At 39.8% G+C, this 19,711-nt stretch overlaps 1 protein-coding gene across 6 annotated transcripts in view; it reads left to right on the forward strand.

Moving 5' to 3' along the window:
• KALRN (kalirin RhoGEF kinase) overlaps nt 1–19,711 on the forward strand; it is a 4,346,166-nt gene that overhangs the window by 3,261,660 nt on the left and 1,064,795 nt on the right. The gene's annotated exons all lie outside the window — the stretch shown is intronic.

Below are 19,711 nucleotides of genomic sequence, written 5' to 3' on the forward strand. Positions count from 1 at the left end.
TTCAAATTAATGCTATTATACTGCCTACGACCCTTGATGATAATTACATATCTTCTCACCACCTATGAAAGTATGTCCTACCTAGGCTACAACTACCCAAGAAGCCAAACCACCACTCCAATAATACAAATTAAACTAGAACACTTAGTAATCCCCCTTACAACTAACTCCTTGGATACAAAATACTACCAACCCATTAGATCCATATATATCAACCCCAAAACCCAGAATTACCTAAGACTGATATTTAAATTCCTGAAGCTCACAATTAGACTACATGGCAACCTCACAAGGGATGGGGACATTCATCCAAACCCTGGCCCAAGCTCACTAGTTGATCCTAGCCCCAATTCTACTATTCCCACTAATTACAAACTTTAAATAAACTTTCGAAATCACTCCTGGTCAGTCACCTAAATATTAGAAGCTTAAATAATAAGGTCCACCACCTGCATGCAAATTTAGATACACATTCCCCAGACATACTTTGTCTTACTGAAACCTGGCTAAAATCATCAGTGGCAGATAACAAGGTTTTACCCCCAGGTTACAACATACTAAGGTTAGACTGTACCACTAGGAAGGGAAGAGGGGTAGCTCTAATATACAAAACTACTCTAGATGTGGCCTCTAATTCCACACAACCACCCCGTGTTGATAGTGCTGAAATTCTCATTACCAAGCTTCAAATTAATAAAAACAAAAGTATTAACATAGCCTGCATCTACATTCCCCCAGGTAATAATGCAAACACCCTAGAAGATATCCTTTCTTGGCTGTCTAGTACCTACCCTCAAGAAACCATTGTTCTAGGAGTCTTCAACATTGACTGGAATATTTGTTCCTCAGAATCTCCAACCATCCATGTAAATCTATACGCATTTACTCAGATCATATCCTCCCCTATAAGAATCAGTAAAGCTAACAACAAAGATAGTATCCTAGATTGGATACTCATTAACAGCCATCCCCACATGTATAGGGCCGGTACCCTACCTGAAGACATAAGTGACCATTTTCTTTCCTATATAATCAGGCATAAGACTGACATCCCCCACCAACCTACTTACAAAACAATTAAAAACCAGAAAAAACTTCAATCCCGCTAATTTCCAAAATGAACTCAAAGCATGTAATTGGGCAGTCCTAAAACATCTACCACTTGAAGAATTGAAGAAGCTGTATTATATTGTAACACCAAATTCCTAGCCATCCTTGATACCCATGCACCTGCAAGTTCTAGAAGAACTAAAGCAAAAGTTGCTCCATGGCTTTCAAAAGAAACCAGACAAATGATCTTACTTACAAACAAAGCTTGGGCCACTTGGCGTACCACAAAATCCCCCTTAGATCAACTTAGATATAGACAACTAAGGAACAACACAAAAAAATCTACCACCCTAGATAAAAAAAAAACTTTTACCGTCATTTACAACAGAAGCATCAAAACAATCTGCAAAAGTTTTGTGTAGGCATAAATAAACGTATTCACTGAGGGCAATCCACAACTCCTACCCCCTCGGCTACCATCCAAAAACTTCAGAAGACATTGCCAAGACCTTTAATAGTTTCTTCACAGAAACTATCCACTCACTAGCTAACCAAATGTCTCCCAGTTGCCCGAGTCCAAATGCCGCTGCACCTAGTTCTCAACTGCCCTTTAACTTTCAACCAGTTTCCACATCATTTATCTGTGCCCTAATCAAGAAACTAAAACCAACCACCCTTGCAGAGGATCTCCTCCCAGATGAGTATTTACAAAAAGCTGTGGATGCCATAGCATACCCAATCTCTATCCTGATTAATAGAACTATATCAGAAGCCACTATCCCCTCCAGCTGGAAGACATCCCATGTTATTCCACTCCACAAAGAGGGCAGTTCAACTGAACTGTCAGATTACAGCCCTATAGCTACTTTGTCACCCCTGGCTAAGATTATGGAGACGTGCATCCATAAGCAACTCCTGAGCCATCTCATTCAGCACAATCTCCTGAGCCATCTCATTCAGCACAATCTCCTGAGCCATCTCATTCAGCACAGTCTCCTGAGCCATCTCATTCAGCACAATCTCCTGAGCCATCTCATTCAGCACCATCTCCTGAGCCATCTCATTCAGCACCATCTCCTGAGCCATCTCATTCAGCACAGTCTCCTGAGCCATCTCATTCAGCACAATCTCCTGAGCCATCTCATTCAGCACAGTCTCCTGAGCCATCTCATTCAGCACAGTCTCCTGAGCCATCTCATTCAGCACCATCTCCTGAGCCATCTCATTCAGCACCATCTCCTGAGCCATCTCATTCAGCACCATATCCTGAGCCATCTCATTCAGCACAATCTCCTGAGCCATCTCATTCAGCACCATCTCCTGAGCCATCTCATTCAGCACCATCTCCTGAGCCATCTCATTCAGCACAACCTCCTGAGCCATCTCATTCAGCACCATCTCCTGAGCCATCTCATTCAGCACCATCTCCTGAGCCATCTCATTCAGCACCATCTCCTGAGCCATCTCATTCAGCACCAGCTCTTGAGCCATCTCATTCAGCACCATCCCCTGAGCCATCTCATTCAGCACCATCCCCTGAGCCATCTCATTCAGCACCATCCCCTGAGCTATCTCATTCAGCACCATCTCCTGAGCCATCTCATTCAGCACAATCTCCTGAGCCATCTCATTCAGCACAATCTACTGACCATCTCATTCAGCACAATCTCCTGACCATCTCATTCACCACAGTCTCCTGGCTAACTCACAGCATGGTTTCAGACCATTCCACAGTACAACTACGGCCCTCCTCTCCTTCTTCAATGTTATTAATTAAAACCAAAACAACAATAAGCTTTCTTCTGCCCTCTTTCTTGATCTCTCCAAAGCCTTTGACATGGTCAACCACCAACTACTCATATACACACTTAAAACTATTCCCCTAGATGTCCAGGCTATCCAATGGTTCATATCTTATCTGAGTGGTAGACAACAGGCTGTACTATGGCAGAACAAATTGTCTTCCCTTTTACCTATCACCCTTGTGGTCACTCAGGGCTCTATATTAGGACCTGTATTATTTTCTATCTTTATTAATGACCTGTACACAGTCACCCCAACAGCCACCTGCATTCAATATGCGGATGACTCCACTTTGATTTGCTCTGCCACCTCCCCTTTAAGTCTGCAGACTCTATCCCAAAATGTTTTTAATATTGTTGAAAACTGGCTCTGTAATCGATGTCTCCTTTTAAATCCTAACAAAATGAAACTACTGCTTTTCTCCCCACTCGTAAAGCCTCCGCTCCAACCTTTACTATAAAATCTAACAATGGCACTGTCATTGTCCCAGATACCTATACCAAACTCTTAGTGTCATCATTCTCTTTCGGCTTTTCCCGTTAGGGGTCGCCACAGCGGATCATCTCTTTCCATTTCTTCCTATCCTCTGCATCTTGCTCTGTCACACCAACCGCCTGCATGTCCTCTCTCACCACGTCCATAAACCTTATCTTAGGCCTTCCTCTATTCCTCTTACCTGGCAGCTCCATCCTTAGCATCTTTTTCCCAATATACCCATCATCCCTCCTCAGCACATGCCCAAACCAACGCAATCTCGTCTCTCTTGCTTTGTCTCCAAACTGTCCAACATGAGCTGACCCTCTAATATACCGATTCCTAATCCTATCCATCCTAGTCACACCGATTGCAAATCTTAACATCTTTAACTCTGCCACATCCAGCTCTGACTCCTGCCTTTTGTCAATGCCACTGTCTCCAACCCATATAACATAGCTGGTCTCACTACACTCTTGTAGACCTTCCCTTTCACTCTACGGATACCCGTCTGTCACAAATCACTCCTGACACTCTTCTCCACCCATTCCACCCTGCCTGTACTCTCTTCTTCACCTCTCTTCCACATTCACCATTACTCTGAACTGTTGATCCCAAGTACTTAAACTCGTCCACCTTTACCAACTCTACTCCCTGCATCCTCACCATTCCTCTACCCTCCCTCTCATTTACACACATATATTCTGTCTTAGCCCTGCTGACCCTCATTCCTCTGCTCTCTAGAGCATATCTCCACCTCTCCAGAGTCTCCTCAACCTGATTCCTACTCTCACTACAGATCACAATGTCATCTGCAAACATCATAGTCCACGGGCCTCCTGTCTGATCTCATCTGTCAACCTGTCCATCACCACTGCAAATAAGAAAGGACTCAGAGCTGATCCTTGATGTAATCCCACCTCCACCTTAAACGGATCTGTCACTCCCACTGCAGTCCTCACCACTGTCACACTACCCTCGTACATATCCTGTACCACTCTTACGCACTTCTCTGCCACTCCCGACTTCCTCATACAATACCACAACTCTTCTCTAGGCACCCTGTCATATGCTTTCTCCAAGTCTACAAAGACGCAATGCAACTCCTTCTGACCTTCTCTGTATTTCTCCATCAACACTCTCAGAGCAAACATTGCATCTGTAGTGCTCTTTCCTGGCATGAAACCATACTGCTGATCACTAATCATCACCTCCCTTCTTAACCTTGCTTCCACTACTCTTTCCCATAACTTCAAGCTGTGACTAATCAGTTTTATCCCTCTGTAGTTACTGCAGCTCTGCACATCACCCTTATTCTTAAAGATAGGTACCAAAACACTTTTTCTCCACTCCTCAGGCATCCTCTGACTTTCCAAAATTTCATTAAACAATCTAGTTAGAAATTCCACTGCCATTTCTCCTAAGCACCTCCATGCTTCCATTGGTATGTCATCTGGGCCAACAGCCTTTCCATTCTTCATCCTCTTCATAGCTGCCCTTACATTCTCCTTGCTAATCTGTTTCACTTCCTGATTCACTATCCCCACATCATCCAACCTTCTCTCTCTCTCATTCTCTTCATTCATCAGCCTCTCAAAATACTCTTTCCATCTACTCAACACACTCTCCTCTCTTGTGAGTACCTTTCCCTCACTATCCTTTATCACCCTTACATGCTGCACATCTTTCCCAGCTCTGTCCCTCTGTCTAGCTAATCGGTACAGGTCCTTTTCTCCCTCTTTAGTGTCCAATCTCTCATACAACTCTCCATATGCCCTATCCTTAGCTTTTGCCACCTCTCTCTTTGCCATGCCTCATCTCCTTATACTCATGTCTACTTTCTTCATCTCTTTGACAATCCCACTTCTTCTTCGCCAGCCTCTTCCTCTGTATACTCTCCTGTACTTCCTCATTCCACCACCAGGTCTCCTTGTCCTCCTTCCTCTGTCCAGATGTCACACCAAGCACCTTTCTAGCAGTCACCCTTACTAGTTCTGCTGTAGTTACCCAGCTATTCGGTAACTCTCCACTGCCTCCCAGTGCCTGTCTTAACTCTTCCCTAAACTCCACTTCACAATCACCCTTTTTTAACTTCCACCATTTAATCCTTGGCACAGCTTTCACATTCCTCCTCCTCTTCTTGATCACCAACGTCATTCTACATACCACTAATCTATGCTGCTTAACTACACTTTCACCTGCCACCACTTTACAGTCTCCAATCTCCTTAAGACTGGCCCTCCTACATAGTATATAATCAACTTGTGAGCATCTTCCTCCACTCTTGTACGTCACCCTATGCTCCACCCTCTTCTTAAAATACGTATTCACCACAGCCATGCCTCAAGTTTGATATGCATATTAATCAAACTATTAGAAAAGTTAATAAAAAACTTGGCTCACGATACAAGATCATACCTTTCCTCACTCCACTACCTAGCACGGTAATTGCCCATATACATCTACTATCCACCCTCCTTTATGCATCCCCTCTATTCACAAACTTGAGTAAGTCTGACCATAATAAACTCGCTAGCTGCTTTAACCATATTCCTAGATTTGCCACTAGAGCAGCATACAGAACACACCATTGTCTGAACCTAAAGAATCTAGGGTGGCTAGAATTGCCTATCCAACTTCAGTACAATCAGCTAATATTAGCACATAAAATTCTCTACCAACCTGAAAACACACCGTACTTAACAAAAATTATCACCCCTTACAGCAACCTCAAGGCACTTCGCTCATCCAACAAATTACTAGTCCAAACCCTCAAAAGCAGCTACTCATCTGGAGACTCTCTGTATGCCAACTCTGTTTGCAAAATATGGAACTCACTTCCTGCTGAGCTTACTTCAGAACCTGTTCTAACCCAATTAAAACAAAAATCTAAAATAGTACTTTAAAAGGCAATGGCCATGTCCTTGCTCTAATCCTGACTAACTCTGGCAATATAAACATGTGCTAAAGAGGTTTTCTGGCCACCACTACATTGCTTCCTAATTGTTACTCTATAACAAATCAGATTTATATGACAGAATGAATGACTTTTATCCTATGTATTGTAGTTGTAACAGTGCTTTAACTTGTTTAATGTAACAGTTTTTCTGTATGTATGTATGTATGTATGTATGTAACCGCGGTAGTGGTGCTGCGGTAGCGTTATCGCCTCACAGTAAGACGCTGTCTGGTTCGATTCTCAGCTAGAGCATCTTCTGCGTGGAGACATCCGTGAATGGGCATACCTTCGTTGAAGGTTGTACATCAGGGCTGGAAACTCGGCACATAAAAATCAACTACCAATAATTAGCAGACCGGAGTTCCCCTGTGGCGACCCCTAACCGAGAAAAGACAAAAGACACAACATGTATGTATGTATGTATGTATGTATGGAACTTTTCTCCCTGAGCCTCCACTGAAAATGGACAGGTATCCAGTTGGAATATCCCAGTCAACAAATGTAAAATAAATAAATAAAAATAAATATGAAGAGAAGTTCCAAGAACTTATGTTAATGGTTTTAAACTTAGAGGTTGAGTGAAGCTGAACTCTGGTGAAAAGGTTTAATATTTAAAGGATTTGGCAGTAAGTAAAAGACATGTAGAAGTTCTACTATGCCACAGTGTGTTAAGTAAGGCTGACGTGGAACTGAGATCATATATTTCAAAGTAGGGGAATACTTTATCTTGTGCATGTACTGATTCTTAAAGCTGGACCACTTGGTGACAGTGATACTGTAACAATTTAAAGTGTGATCTCAGCGCACTTCAGCCATACAAATACAGTGGTTTCCATGTTTGAATTATGAAGATCTGAAACATGTTTTCTGTTATGAAATTAAGTTACAAATTTGATTCCTTTCCATGTGCCAACACTAAACCAATTTTATTCAGTTTTACAGTAACAAAACAAATAATCTAGTAAGGGAAAGAGGTGCCCAACAAAAAAAGACACATACATGTTTATTTTATTTTTATTTTACATTTGTTGACCAGGCTAGTCTAACTGGATACATGTCCATTTTCAGTAGAGACCCGGGGAGATAAGCTCCAAGCAAAAAAGTTGATAACAGTAATAAAAGATTACAAAATGTTGGCAAGTACAAATATTAATACATTGTTACAATTCATTAAACAAGACAGTATGTACAAACAAAGAGAACTAGCATTAGGTAAATAATTCTCGAAAGATGAAATCATTACTAGATGATTACTTAGTTTACAATTCCCGATTTCTCTGCGATTAAGAAATAAGGACTTAGTCAAAGAGAGGTAGTAGATGAAAAAGTGGTAAAAAGTAAGTCAATGGTTAGTCAGGGTTACAACAGGGGCAAAGCCAGTATGTTCTCAGGTGAATTTTAAGTTTTTGTTTAAAAAGTGTTAGGGAGGATAGTGATGTAAGTTTACTAGGTAGAAGGTTCCAGTTTTTACCAGCTGTGTTTGAGAACAGAGAGTTACCTGCCTTGTTATTGGATTGACTTATGCAAACTAGTAGTTTATTAGATGACCGTAGGGTGTTAAGATTTTTGTAGGGGGTGATCAGGCTAGAAAGTATTGGAGTGTTTTGAGGATGGTAAAGGGTCTTATGAGCAATTGTAAGTTGGTTAAAATTAAGCTGATTCTCTAGTTCCGGCCAACCTAATAGTTTTAGATTCTGACAGTGGTGGGTTCTGAATGGTTTTCCAGTGGCAAATCTGGCAATATTATTATAGGATTTAGCCAGTTTCTGAAGATTATTTTTGGACAGATTAGTATAAACAGGAGATGCATAAAGCAATGTTGAGATTAGATGGGAATGGGCAATTGTAGATATAGCTGATGGAGTGGGGAAGGGTTTGTTCCTATAGAGGGAGCCCATTGTTTTGTTGACTGTTTTACAGTGTTGTTAATGTGAGCACTCGAACAACACACACACACACACACACACACCCACACACACACACACACACACACACACACACACACACACACACACACACACACACACACACAAACACACACACATCTGTAGATGATCACGTTGAGTCGCAAACAATCAAAGCACCCCTGTTGGTTGATTTTGGTATGTCTTTCCCAATTTCTTTACTGTGTTAGGATTGCACGGCGGCACCCATTCCTAGCAAGGCATGAGGTAAGACCATCAGTCTGCATTGGCAGAGTTTTGGTTACAAATTACCTAGTGCATCACTAGTTATAAGTGGCACTTGGCATTACTGATGTAAGAGAACTGCACTAGCTGTTCAGAAGAAAGAAAAATCAAAACAAAAATAAACTTGAACTGCCACACTTGTATACTATAAGTGAAGTGTATAAGGCCTGCTTGCTTGCTTGTTTGATTGTTGAGATACTCCCATCCTATCTCTATATTGGGTTACTGCATATTCCACTGGACCTCTTTCAATACCACTATGGTCTCCTTGTTTCTGTTGTATGCCTTAAATATACTAAAAGGTATTGCCCTATAACAACTTCTGGGTGGGCATTTGGGCATTTACCACATTTTATGAAAGATATACTTTTAATATCTTACACCAAGTAAATCCTGTCTTTTGACATGATCGTGTCTGTCTCACTGCTATATTTCTGACTGTCTTTGTTTCTTCCATCATCTCTGCCTCTTTCTTGCTTTAGTAGCTGTTATTTTATCCTTCATTTTTATCCCAGCTGACCAGTGTTACCTCTGGCTGTGTACTGCTGCTACCTCCAGTACTTTCCATATGCTAAACTAATCTTATACAGAGGGAACACTAGTGGTATTGAATGAGGTCCAGTGGAATATGCAGAGGTTCCCAAGTTTCCATGTTCCAGTGCACATTTGAATCTGATGCAGTTGCAATACAGTTTTGTATCCTTCAGCTGGGTGTCTTCTTAATGCCAGACAGTATTTGTATCCTGCCCTTAATAAGTAGAGCATGCACTAGCGAGAACAGAACCCAGCACCCCACCCATCCTGCCATGACCTTTGTGAGTGCAAGTTAATGCCATGTCACTTCCCTGTACCCTATAACATTTCTTCACAAATCAATCCCAAACCTTTGCCTAAAGGAACACTAACTGTTAAATGTTTGACACTCACACCTTCACTATAGCAATGTCTTTCACAGTACCGCAGCTGGTAGGCCTTGGTCTGTAACATAATCAGATTTATTTATTTGTCTTTTGTTAACTGGATTAGTCCAACTGGACCAAAGGCCCATTTTTAGTGGAGACCAGAGGATAAAAGCTCCACAAGAAAAAAAAAATACAATATGTTAAATATAAGATACATAAGATGCATAATGAAAAGTCCTACTCAGATGGAGTGATGTAGAAAAAATACTCATTTTTATCTCCATGAAAATGTTTATATGAAAATAATGTAAATGCAACTTATATTTTATGACAGAAGCTTCTGATTTAAGACAGCAGGTTCAAAAACTGCCATTAATTATCTGATTTAAAGGACAGCTGAACTCCAAAAATGAAAAAAAAAATCATCATGCCTTGATCTTCCCTTCAGTACTAATGTCTCTGAGTTACTACATGGTATAATTCTGTGTGCAACAAAGGGCTAGATTTAGAGGCAGCCAATGCCATTGTATAGAGTTATTTACAGCTAGCTGGTGCTTTTTATTCTGTTCTAGTTATACATAATGGGGCTGTATTTGCATCTGAAGTAAATGTTAGTGCCAACATATTTATTTCAGATGCATATGTAGCCCCGGTGTATGCAGGCAGAACACAATTAAAACACTGGCACATGTTAAATAGTGCTACGACTTACCAAAAGCTCTAACACAGACAAATGACTGGTGCCCCTTGGAAAGTCAGCCATTTGGGGATACTACCTCAATGATAAAACCCCTTAAAGCAGACACAATAGTCAAGGGTTTAGGGACTCATGTTAATAGTAACCTGTTTTTTGACCAAATTCTGTCTAAGGTAGTAAGAAAATCATTCTATATCACTCAGCTTCTAAGTAAGGGCATGTCATCTAGGTCTAGAGAAGTCATCATGCCACTGTACTAAGCCCTCATGAGACCCATCGGTGAGTATAGCGCCGCCTTTGATATGTTCCTGACCAGGCACATGCATCAGCTGGAACGCCCTTAGATGTTCCTGACAAAAATAATACAGGGTGTAAACACAGTGTCACCTCAAAGCCCTGTCTGTATAGTCTTATTTCCAACAGACTGCTGAGAGATGGCTTATGCACACCAGAAAAAGCATCCTCTTGGATACTGCTGTGATGGACCTTTTGTTACCCACAAAATGAACAGCACCAGAACTACTTGGTCTAAGGATTTAACCTTTGCTTGTGACTTAAATAGAACAGGTTGGAGGGACAGATATGTATCTCAGAGAATCCCCATTTTCTGGAATAGGTTTTCCATCCATGTGTAGCACAGTCTTCCCATAACCTTATTCAAGACCAATCTGGTCCAGTGGATGGGGAATCAAAAATTCACCCCTTTAAACCATGCCCTAACATACACCCCTTAAAATAACCTGAGTCACAATAACATGTTGGATACATTTGGGTTGCTAGGCTTATAAAGGCCCCAGTGATCATTAACACTATCACATACTGTAGATTCATAGCTGTGTACTAGTTTATCAGTTCTTTGCAATGGGAATATCTTATCTGATAGTATCTGTCTACAGACCTTCTGTCACAGTATTGCGATTTATTACATTTTGATTATCTCTTTTGGAAGAGTCCGTTTCCATTTTACAATAATATCCATTGATTTTTGTCAGTGGCTGTGTTTTACAAAACATTTAAGGTGCATTTGAATTCTAGGCTTCAAATAGTATGGTGTTAGAACTTTTGTTCAAACTCAGAATTGTAGTTCCAAGCTATATGTGAGTCGTGAAGCTGGTGATCTGAGACTGGTAACAGGCGTATCACATGACTGTTCTCATTACACAAGTTTAAAACTTTCTGTTAACACTGTAGACTCAAATCAGTTATCTGTAATTAAATTGTTAAGGTCATACAGGTCTGATGCATGGCTACCACACCTTGCATTTATGAAGTTGTAGATTCAAAACACCATAGGTGATGCAACAGATGGCATAAAGAAATAACATGGGAGTTCACAAAAAGCTAAAACATTAACAAGATAGACTACAAAAACTTTTTTCAGGCAGCAATCTGAATACTACTATTTTCTTAGTATGTGGTACTCTTTACAGTTTGATTAAAGGAAAGGAAAAGACATTTCTCATAAGAAAACCGTAAAATGTAGATATCATAAGTACCCCACTTTTATTACAGTAAAAATCAGTGTAGGAGCTCAGTTATGACTGTGAAGAAAAATATAGGAACCCTATTGTAGTTTTAGTTGTAAACATTAAGTATAGTACCTGTTCCCATGTATCTTTGCTCATTCTAGAATGGAAAAAGGAAAGCAACAGGCCAAAAAGGTACAAGCAACAAAAAGACACTGTAAATCCAGCGTCTCCGTCAGGCAAAACCTTAAAACCTCCTTCAAAAGAGACCCATAAATTCATAGATTGTTACTAGGCTAATGACCAGGGGACCTTCTTAAGCCTAACCAAGGTTTCCCAAAAGAATAATGATGTCCTGTATCTAAACAGGACACCTTTGACCAGGTATTTATAAGCTACCTCTTTCCATAAGGAACATGGGTGCCAGGCCCAGTGTAAATTTTGTATTCCCCATCCACTTTTCTACATTGCGCTTAGAGATATGAGAATGGCCCCTTATTTACATACAAAGGTTCCAGCTCCAATGCCTTATGAAGGCACACTGACTTTTTACTTTTATAAATGCTTATTGAGGCATTCAGGCCTGTAAAGTCTAAACACACTTGTTGCGGATATATATTTCACCCTTTTTATATAAGTGTAATGTTTAGCTATTCTCTGAAAACAGTCAGTGTATATAAAGATTGATGATAGTAGTGACTGCAAAAATTCCCAAATAAAGGTCACACAGAAAAGACGTGGACAAAAAACAACAAAAACCCAGTTTAAACAGAGGTTTCACTGTGTAATACCTTAAACTTCCTTTGAAGGAGAACCATGGGAAATACAGTTACCCACTTAACAGCGTAAAATGTTCAAGCTCCATTGTTTCTGAATGCTGACTGACTGTTTTACTTTTTACAACTCTTTACTGATAGCTATAGACATGACATGATTTGCCCTTTTTATGGACTCATCAATACAAAATAAGTAGATATTTTGGACATTCTATGAAAATATTCATCTTATAAGAAGCATTACAACCATAACATCGGGGATAATGGCAACATTTCCCTAATAAGATTCTAGAATGTGGTTCACCGATATTACAAGCAGACACTTTATCTATACCTCATTGGACAGACATATATTCAGTGGCGGCTGGTGACTTCAAATCAAAGGGGACAGCTGAATGGGTGGGGTCAATGTGAAGGGGTGTGGCCAACTAGAAAGGGGAGAAGCTATGCTCAAAACCACAAAAATGAACTAAATACACTGCCCTGGGTGCCAAACCATCATTATGAGAGTCCAATCAAGACAAAATGAAGTGTAGAAGAATACAAATATTTCAATGCATTGGCTGCATGACAGCTTACTTAATATCTAGATGGAAACAAAAAGGTTGTGAGGCATGAAAAAATAAATGACTTTTTAAATACATTAATGGAATGCCAGTCAAAATCAAGTATAAGAAAAACAAGCAGCACTCAACTCAAACCACTTCTTGCACTGCAGTTCTAATTATAATTTATATTCAGCTATGTTAAAGTACCAAGTAACATGCTGAAAGTAGACATCTCTGATGCCCCCACTTGTAAAAATGTTTCTTATCCAAAAAAAAGACCTGCTGCCTGAAAACTATCTACTTGTTTCATGGGGAAAACATGATCAAAGTAAAAAATGAAAAGCAAACAAGAAATAAGCTCAAGATACATTGCTTAAAAGGATTACTGTACAGGTTATGGACCACACAACTGGCATTCTGTTTAGTTTACGGGTAAAGCCTGCAGAGATGACTGGAAGTCTCCAAGTGTAATGAGCTTCTTAAAATAATGTAATCCTGTCCTTTATTACAAATACTGTCATATGCATTTCAATACCCAAAGCTTATACATTATCTAGTTAAGTATCCTCTACATGGCAATAACAGAAAGGCTTTCATTGTTGGCAATTATTTAACACTATGCTTATTAAAGCTTACTTGCATCTTACGATCTCAGCCAAGCTTAGCTGATGGTCATTAAAGTATTGCTACTTAAACACAGAGCAACAGGCACTTTGAGTAATAAGCATAAATCAACAGTACAAAAAATATGACAGTAACCGGACCATTCTGCAAAAATCAAGGACAGATGAAAAGCCACTCTAGTACTTGTGTCTACCTTGGGGGGATACTCTGCACATTTACACTGCATAACTACTCCTTGCCTTGCTTTGACACATCCAGAGTCACTACATGGGGGAGTGGGGTGCAACAAGTATGTCACAATTTGAAATGTCTCTGGCTGACTGTGATGGCCCTGACACATTTGTCATACCTCCCAACCTCAGAGCAAGAAATCTGGGCAAAGCCATACAAAGAAGTGGGACAAAGGCCCAAAAATAAGGACAATTTTTAAATATTGCTCTTATAAACTTAGAAAGATAATAGAATAGGTCTTGCATTAGTATGAATTTTCTGAATGGCATGAAATCTGAAACTCAAATGTCTGACATTATTTTTCTTACTTTAGTCTTTAATGATTTGTCACTAATTTGCCAAAAAAAAAAAACACAATTTTATGAAAAATGGACCAAAAATGTGATGTAAAAATATAAAATAGCCACACAATACAGCTGGGAACCTGTCAAAGAAGGGACACTTTAATATTAATACTGCTAACTTGAGCAGCTGACAAAATAAAAGAATCTACATGCATTTCTGAAATAAAAGTAATCTATAACTCTGATTATTACAGTTATTTCTTAATTGTAAACCCTCCATGTTTTCTTCCAAAATTGCTATTTTGCGGAGGGATTATTAGGGGGAAGAGCAACATTTTGAGCCAAAATAAGGGACAGTTGAGAGGTTTGGCTATGCCTAATTCTATAAAGCAATGTATTTGCATGTACCTCTCAACCTGTTAATGCAATAAATCTGGACAAGGCCAAATATGTTGGGGGAGCATATAAACAGTACTAAAAATTGCTCTTGTATAAACTGAGACAGTTGATAGAACAACAGGTCTTATGTTAGCATGCATTTTTCTGAAGTTATGAAGTCTGAAACTCAGTGTATCATTATTTAGTGACTTAATTCCTAAATGATTTGCCAGAAAACCACACATTTTATGAGGAACAAACCAAAAATAAGAAGCAAAAATCTATTAATTCTTTGAAAATCTGGACAGTTAGGAGGTATAGATCAGCTGGGGCTGTCTTTAAGTTTGCCGCCCTTGCCCCTCACAAAATCATGGTCGAATGGAGCCTCCCCCTGCAGCCATTCCAATGATCCATTACTTGGCTATTTCACTCCATTTACCATAAACACTAATGTGCATACTGATTTACTTCTATGATGATTTGGACTTCATTTGAAAGTTTTATTTTGCATTTTACAGCACAAACACTAAGACATCTGCTGAACAAACTTGGCACTAAAACTTCTCTGCCCTTGAAACTCACATTCATTGAAACAGCATTGAAACCCACATTAAAAGAAAATACATTTTACCAGTGGCAGATAAAGATTAATTCTAGGCTGTTTTCAAATCATAGGCCCCTTGCATATGAAACATACATGTGCTCTTTGATACACCTTCCTATTGTTTTGAACATTTTTCCAGTAAACAATGAAGCAAAATGCATGTACCCATAATGACAAAACTGCCCAGTTCAGAACATTTCCATCATAAAAGTCTACTCAAACTTCTACAGTCCACCATTATCAGTAAATATGCACAATTCTACAGTCCACAATTATCAGTAAATATGCACAATTCTACAGTCCACCATTATCAGTAAATATGCACAATTCTACAGTTCACCATTATCAGTAAATATGCACAATCTCTGAAGAAGTAAAAAAGTCATCTAAATAATTCCACATTAAATAAATCTGTAACTAATGAAGAGGTTGCTGCTAGCAAACACCTTTATATTTCATGGTTTCATCGAAAAATAAAGTATCTGATGCCCCTGAGGAATAAATTGCCTATATTACATTAAACATGATAAGCTAGTAATATTGCAATAGGAAATGGATGGCAAACTGATAACAGGCTCATAGTTAGTATCTTAACTTTTTCAGTATGGCAGCATTCATCCCTTGTGGGAGTAGAACCAACAACCTTCTGCATCAAAAGCAAGTACACAACCTGTTGTTTATTAACAATGCAAGCTGACTTAGCATAAGCAGCACTAAACTTCTCTTCCCCTGCAGCTCTCAGCTCCTTGTAAAATCTACTCAATACTCAACTGCATCTCAACTTCACAGCACAAGAAATCTGGAAAAAGCCAAATTTATTGGGGGGGGGGGTCAAAAGCCCAAAAACCAGGGACACATTAAACATTGCTTGTATAATCTTGGAAAGTTGCTAGAATAAAATGCTGTGTTACCACCATACATTTTACTGCCAAGGTCCCTGTGCAAAAGAGTCAGAGCAACATACCACTATGCCAAATCAGCTGCTTTGTGAAAGAAAAATGCTGTGTTACCACCATGCATTTTACTACCAATGTCCCTGTGCAAAACAGTCAGAACAACATACTACTATGCCAAATCACCTGCTTTGTGAAAGAAAATGCTGTGTTATCACCGTACATTTTACTGCCAAGGTCCTTGTGCAAAACAGTCAGAGCAACATACCACTACGCCAAATCAGCTGCTTTGTGAAACAGCGGAAGACTGAAACTTAAATGGCTATCATTTAATGAATTCAGTTCTAACCATAGCTGTCAACCTCTTAGCATAAAACACGTGGACAAACCCAGTAATGAGGGAATACAGCCCTCAAACATATTCAGTGAATTCAGTTCTTGCCATAGCTGTCAACCTTAGCACAAAAAACTTGGACAAAGCCAATAATGGGGTAATACAGTCCCAAAAATAAGGACAAATTTCAAATATTCATCTTATAAACTTAGGTTTTGTTACTATGTATTTTCTGAAGAATATGAAGTCTGAAATTCAAATGCCTATCAATTTTATTTCTGATGGAACAAAAACAATTTTCAGCAGAGGCCCAGGGAGAAATACTGCAGACACATGTCTTTGTAAACTGGCAGGACACCAGAGCAAATCCACAGAAACACAGGGATAAGATGTAGACTCCACACAGAAGGCACCCCAGCCAAGAATCAAACCAGAAAACCTATAGCTGTGAGGCAACAATACTACCACTGCACCATCAAATATGTAAGGAATTAAACATTCAGAAACCTGAAGTCTGAAATTCAAATGCCTGTCAATTTTATTTAACATTTGTTAATCAGGACAGTCTGACTTGGAACAAAAAAACAATTTTCAGCAGTGGCCCAGGAAGAAATAATGCAGACATGTCTTTGTAACATGGGAGGACACAAAAGCAAACCCACACAAACAAAGGGAGAAGATGCAGACCCCACAAAGAAGGCACCCCAGCCAAGAATCAAACCTGAGAACCTGCAGCTGTGAGGCAACAATGCTACCACTGCACCATCAAATATCAAGCATTGCAACATTTAGAAACCACAGATATTATGAGGAACAGATCAGATCAAATATGAGGCAAAAATCTGCAATTTTTTTACAAATGGTGGTGGGTAGGGAATTCAGGTCTTTAACACCTGCATACAAGGTACAGGGTTCAAGCCTGAGTTATTCCCTACCACACCACCATGAGTGTAGCCACCAGTATATAGCAACTGGGGCATTTATACACACACACACACACACACACACACACACACACACACACACACACACACACACACACACACACACACACACACACACACACACTCCCTGTCTACACATAAAATCCATAGCTGCAAACCATGCCTGTCCACACATAAAATCCACAGCTGCAAATCATGCCTGTCCACACATAAAATCCATAGCTGCAAACCATGCCTGTCCACACATAAAATCCATAGCTGCAAACCATGCCTGTCCACAGCTCCAAATCGTGAGATCTTCCCCTGATGAGACTGCTGACGTTGCTGACCGACTCTGATGAGTTTCCCAGCAAGTTTCCAGGATGGTCTATTGCAGTTACAACTGCATAGACTTCTGGGATCTTGCTCTTCCATGTTTCTCAGTCTGGACTGCTGCTGAAACAGTCTGTGCATGCTCCAGACTGTTGCAGCAGTCCGGACTAGTGCGCATGCGTGAAAGTCCGCAATTTTTTTTTTATCTTTTATTTTCTTTTAATGTCTTAATTTTTTACAGCTGGGAGGGCTGCAGTCCGGCAGTCCAATAGCACGGGCCGCCCCTGCATATGTTTCATTTTCATGAGTGTTTTTTTTCCAGTTTTGGGACTTCACCTTTTTCCTGCAACAGTTTCTTCCTTCTGTTGTAGAGTTTATTAATGGCAGGGGACCAACAGATTGGTTTCCTTTTTGTACAGGAGAGCGTCTTGGTTCTGTTGGGTAGTGCTAGTTCCATGCATTCATGTGCATGTTCATACAGTGCATTGGTGTATGATTTGGCAGTCATGCATATATTTTCTATTGACATGGATGCCGTGAAGTTATCCACCTCTGTTTTTAGGAGCCCAAAGTCAGCTTTGAAGAAGTTTTTCATGGTGTTACCTTTGCGGGGGTGTGAGGGTGAGATGTGGATTTCCATGATGATTAGTTTGTGGTCGGATCTAACCAAGGAGAAATTGACTATTGGTGTAGAGCAATGGTTCCCCATGTTAGTAATAATCAGGTCAAAGATGTTGTTTCCTCTAGTGGGGGTAAGAATGAGCTGATCCAGGGCATTGGGCATGATGAATTCCAAGAAGCGTTTGGCCAGTGTATTGGTGCATAAGTAGTTTTCCCAGTTGATGGAGGGGTAGTTAAGTCACCTAGTATGAGAGTGTTGGGTTGGACCCTAATAGTTTCCAGGGTGCTTAGGAACATGGACTGAGTGTCATGGGACATGGTTGGGGACCTGTAGCAGGCTACAACCTGAATCGCCGTCTTACCCAATGTTAGTTGTACCTGAAGTATCTCAGATGCGTTATGCTGGGCTACTATTCTGGAAGTGTGCCTATCCTTTGTGAATATGGAGACACCACCACCTTTGGAGCTTCGATCCATGTTCTGAGGCCAAAAGGTATGGAATGAGTTACAGCCTGGTATAGCAGGGGTGCTTTCTGTTGCTTTAAACCAGGTCTCCGTTACAGCACAAATGTCAATGTTCTCCATTTTGTGGAGTGCTTCGAGCAAGTGCATCTTGAGATTTAGACTTCTAGCACTGAGCAGCATGACCCTCAGATTGCATTTATTTATAAAATTATAGCATAATTTTATTTATGGTTTGCTAACCATGACATTCAACTGAGTTGTGGCCCATTTTCAACAGAGATCGAAGGAAAAAAACTTTAGTGACTTACTGTACTGCCGTGTTAAACATGTATATGTACTAAAGCTATATTGCGTCTTCATCACTGCTAATAATTAAACATCTGTGGGATCATTATGGCATCTAATAGATCACTTTCAGTGATAGTGTACATAAAATGTTACCCTGGTAAACTTCTTCCTGTACAAGAGTAGTAAAATACAGTGACATACAGTAAGGGAAAACGCAGTTGCAGCAGAAGTAAAAATCTAACATCTTGTAAATACATTAACAAATAAATAAATGCTTCATTACTGCAGAGCAGGTGGGAGTTTGCTGCCAAAAATGACACAAGCATTGTTTACAGCCAGTTTTCTGGTATTCCTATATTAGTTTGGATTTAAAAAGAAACAAAATACTATTCTCCCCCACGCTTTTGAACTGAAGATTTTTCATTGTGGTATTTTGCCTGCACCAAAATTTCCCTGCTGCTATCAAAAGCATAATGTGATCTAAGAAGGGGCTAGTACTTACCATAACCCCAACATTCAACATTACATTTATATTAAATTTTTAAATGATAGAAACATGTGCTTGGGAGTTAAACGTATACATTATTGTTTGCAGGGGTTATTTGCAAAGCATTATAGTATGTGCTGTTAATCCAGGAAATGTTTGTCACATGACCCATACCCCTGCTGCATATTTTCATCCTGGCTAATGAAGCAAAGGAAAAGATAGACATACCTGATGACCATCAGAAGAAGAACAAGCTGAGCAGGTGTCCCTTAGCAAAAAACTGAGCTTTCCTGTTTTTTTGGCTGGCCTTATCTCACCATTTACAGTATCTGTTTACTTTCATTCATTTATTTTGCTAAAAAAAAAATCATGATCTTGCGAA

Source organism: Protopterus annectens, chromosome 6.part0 (assembly GCF_019279795.1).
Source record: "Protopterus annectens isolate FY-2018-M chromosome 6.part0, PAN1.0, whole genome shotgun sequence".
NCBI lineage: Eukaryota > Metazoa > Chordata > Ceratodontiformes > Protopteridae > Protopterus > Protopterus annectens.